General features: G+C 35.2%; 1 non-coding gene across 1 annotated transcript; it reads right to left on the reverse strand.

Moving 5' to 3' along the window:
• Nucleotides 1-414: 414 nt before the first annotated feature.
• On the reverse strand, nt 415-518 carry LOC112495849 (small nucleolar RNA R71). Its single transcript, XR_003062225.1, has one exon. It is a non-coding gene; the product is annotated as a small nucleolar RNA R71 (small nucleolar RNA).
• Nucleotides 519-4,582: the final 4,064 nt, after the last annotated feature.

Below are 4,582 nucleotides of genomic sequence, written 5' to 3' on the forward strand. Positions count from 1 at the left end.
ACACAAACACATTAAAAATAAAATGGATTTGTAACAATAAGCACCACCACAGGAGAGGTCATTTAAGGATTATTTCAGCCCTTTAGCTAATTTGAGCACATCATGCATAAGATACCCAAATGTAGCTGCTAGGAGTTTTGAATTAAAACATAGTGTGCTAAATTGTCTCCCAACATTCTATGGCCTAGAAATGAGGACCCATATAATCATTTGAATGATTTTCATGTTGTTTGTCAAACATTTAAATATGAGAATTTTTCAGACGATGATGTTAAACTTAGATTATTCTCATTTTCTTTAAAGGATAGAGCTCGTTCATGGCTCAATACATTACCTGCCAATAGCATCACATCATGGGAACAAATGGTAACAAAATTTTTGAATAAATATTTCCTAGTGCATAAAACCAATGCTATTCGCAGGAAAATTTCAGAGTTTACCCAGAGAGAAGACGAGCAGTTTTTCGAAACATGGGAGCGATTCAATGGGCTACTCTTGAAGTGTCCACATCATGGGTACGAGAAATGGCACCAATGCCAATACGTTTTGGAGGGATTATTGCCGAATGTGCAAGAATGGCTAATGGCAACAAGTGGAGGAGAGCTAATGTCAAAAAGTGCATTAGAAATTTGAGAATTCTTTCAGCGACAAGCAGATAATTCCCAACAACGGAGTCGATCACTCAGGAATACTAGAAGAATTAAGGGAGTAAATGAGGTTCACATTGGCGAGTCAAGTTCGGGAATCAAAGAAGTCAAGGAGACGGTTGAAAGTCTCTCTCGACAAATAGCATCGTTATCGACTGCTAAATCAACAGAACCACATGACCCTGACTCATATCCAGATCAAGCCAATGTCATAGGTGTAATGAGAAAGCCATCAAATTACAACCCATACTCCAACACATATAATCCTGGATGGAGAGACCACCCAAATTTTTCATGGTCTCGAAGATTCCAATAGAATGGATCAGCAGCTCCAACTCCACCAATGCAACAAATTCCTCAAGTTCCTTAAGCCTCTCAGCCTCCATTTAGATCATACAATCAGAACCAGAACTACTCTCAACCCAGACCATAGGAGGATGCATTCCAGAATTTCAAAAATGTTACTCACTCTACGATTGAGCAACAGAACCGCACCATTGATGGACTATGAAATAAGATGAGAGCAGGCTTCAACTCACAAGCTCAATCAGTTTCAAGCCTCGAGGACAACTTGCTTCTTCAGTTCAAACCTTGGCAATGACTTTTGAGAAAGGTAAATTCCCAAGTCAACCAGTGCCCAATCCTAAATGAGTGCACGAAATAAGTACCAGTTCACCACAGCAGCACGGAGAGGTCAAAGCCGTCATGACCTTGCGAAAAGGAAAAGAAGTCGACAACAAAGTAGAGATGCCGGTGATAAAAGAAAATCAAATTGTACCTGTGAATATTGAGGACTCATCACCGGAGGAGAGAGAAGAAGCCAACCCACGAGAATACGTTCCGAAAGCTCTATTTCCTCAGAGGTTAGCTAAAGGAAAGAAGAAAAAATCCACAGGTGAGATTCTTGAAATCTTCAAACAGGTAAGTGTTAACATCCCTTTACTTGATGCTATAAAATAAGTTCCATCTTATGCCAAGTTTCTTAAAGACCTTTGTACTAAAAAGAGAAACATTCATGTTCAAAAGAAGACATTTTTAACAGAAAACGTTAGTTCTATACTCCAACACAAAATTCCTCTAAAATGCAAAGACCCAGGCTCCCCCACTATCTCATGTAATATAGGGAAGCACACAATTGAGAATGCTTTGTTGGATTTAGGAGCTAGTGTAAATCTGTTACAAGGATAATTAATAATGGGTTAATGGAAGACATTTTCTTAAAAAAGAAAATAAACATGCATAAATACTTTGAAACAATATTTACAATACATGACAAAAATGCAAAAAACCATAAATGCATTTTAATTTATTATAACGATAATCTAGTACCGCTTTAACAAGCTATCCATTGGGGAAGTCATGTCCACACTTACTAGACCCAATTATCCATTAGATTTTTACTTTCATGTAAAGACATGATAAATAATTATCATTATCCTTTTAGGCCTAAATTTGTTAACAAAGCTTCGTTGGGAAGGTTAATAACAAAATTTAGTTGAGTGTATAACCATTGTTTCAATCTACGTATTTTTCATAATCAATAGTTACTGTTGGGGTGAACAATCGATTGAAAAATATTTCAATTTTATCTTTAAAGAAATTTATCAAATAAAATGTCTAATATATATATCATCCGAAGGGAGCATCACCGTATCATGAAGTCGAGGTATACATATAATTTTATTATTGAACTAATAGTGGAGCTTGTAGGAAAAATTATCTTGAATTTTCCCTCTCCCACCCAATATTTTAAAATTGGTTTTTCCTTTTAAAACATACGTTAATTATATTTTTAATTACATGCTTCCTATAATATTATCTAGATGATATCCAATATTATTAAGCATATGCAAATTTCAAACAATATAATGAGATTCATAATTAATGAATGACATGTATCATTATGCATAGAGTGACACTTCCTATTCTATATGACATGTTATTACGGCATGCTATCATCCAAAACATAATATATAGAAAAATAATTAAATAATCTTAACGCATGGCTTTCCTAAAATGGAAAAAATACATTAACCCTAAGCCTAATCTTTATTGGGCTTCTTGTCAATGTGCATCTCCCATAAGCTTGTCTTTGTTAATGGATTAGGGAAAATTGGACTTTTAAATTTATTATTGGTCCAATTTTAATTTTGAAAGAAAATAAATAAAATCTTCTTTTAATAAAAATTTTGGATCAAAAATAAATTTAATGTGTTAAATTTTATCTATGCATTTTAATCCATTAAGTCCAAATTCAATTGGGCCTAAAACTACGATTCATTAAGCCCAAAAATGTTTTTTTGACTTAAATGCATAAATTTAAAACTTAACTGTCAAAAGGAAAATACTATTGAACCATAGGGAACTCAATGATAAAAACCATTGAAAAACCTCAAAATCCATATTTTCCTCCCCAGCCGCCGTCGATACAAAGTCCAGCCTTCGTTCATGATTTTCTGACTTCGATTTAACTGCCGGCGCCTCACTAAAAAGTTCCCAAATGTCTCACGACGCCTTCCAACAGCAGCTTCCGTACGCAACCATCTTCGCTCGCGTTGCTAGGCACATTGCTTGCTGCTGCAGCTGCTGGCAGCGTTGCTTGCAGTGATGGTTGCTTGTAGCGTTTGTTGCAATGCGCGCAGCTGGCAACAAGGGCCGCACGCGCTGCTGCAGATTCCAGTAGGTTTCCACTATAATTTCCAGCAGTTTCCAGTAAGTTTTCGCAAGTTTCTAGCAGTTGTAGCGCGTGTTTCCAGCAGTCTCGTGCAAGTTTCTATAAGTTTCCAGTGATTTACAAATTTCCTAAGCCAATTTTGGCTTACAAAACTTCTATAACAGTCAACTAAATCAAGAGGGAAATATGATGATAAAAGACTACCCCTCTTGTTACAAATCCAAAGAAAAAATACAATAGAGAATCTAACAATGAATTAAGACAAAAACTAAGCATGCTTTATTTATATATTAAACAAATAATATATATCTGAATAAATTGTGCCACTCTAATTAGGGTTGGCAAAACCCCGGGCCGAGTCTGGGTATTGCAATGACCGGACCCTGCCTGGATGCAACTGGTCCGGGTCTGGGTTCGAGCCCGGGCCGGGTTTTAATCGAGTACCTGAATTTTATATTTTTTTTAATATTATATGTGTATATATTTTTTATTTTTTGGTAATTTTATAAGTTTTAAATTTATTTCAATAAAATTTGACATGAAAATATAAACTTTAAGTGTTTAAAAGTTTATATATGTATAATAAATTAGTCAAATAAATATAAATATTTAAAATAATATATATTTTATAATATTTTTTTAATAAAATCTGGATTATGGGTTTATCAAGTGATGCGCAAGACCAACCCAGCTTCATACCTGGGTCGGGTAATACCCGGCCCACAACGTCCGGGTACGGTCCGGGTCCGGACCGGACGGGTATTTTTGCCACCTCTAACTCTAATACATAAATATCAATATTGATTTCATACGAAATTCTTATATATTAATATGAGATGGCTCTGATACCAATTGTTAGAGGAAAATTAATTTTTCTTAAAATAAAACTTTTTAGGACCGATCTTATGCAATATATAGGAATACGTAATCCATAAAATCATACCTTGACAATCCAAGAAGATGAACAATCTTGACTTTTTCCGCTAAAGTGATTTAGACTCCCAGGTCATGATCTGTCACCACCACTCCTGTTAGATCACGATCCGCTACCAAATAATCTTCCAGGCTATGACTCAAGTTTGATTTGCACTTGACGTATGGGGGCCTTTATCACCACTAAAGCAACTAGCAAGAGAAATTTTTCCTCTCAATTTTAGAGAGAAAAATTATTTTTCTCTGATATGTATATTGCGGCTCTATCTTTTTTCTTTAGAGAAAATAAGCCTTTTATATCTCCCTTTAGTGAAAACTCTAGGTACCA

This window comes from Citrus sinensis, chromosome 2, assembly GCF_022201045.2.
Source record: "Citrus sinensis cultivar Valencia sweet orange chromosome 2, DVS_A1.0, whole genome shotgun sequence".
Classification (NCBI taxonomy): Eukaryota; Viridiplantae; Streptophyta; class Magnoliopsida; order Sapindales; family Rutaceae; genus Citrus; species Citrus sinensis.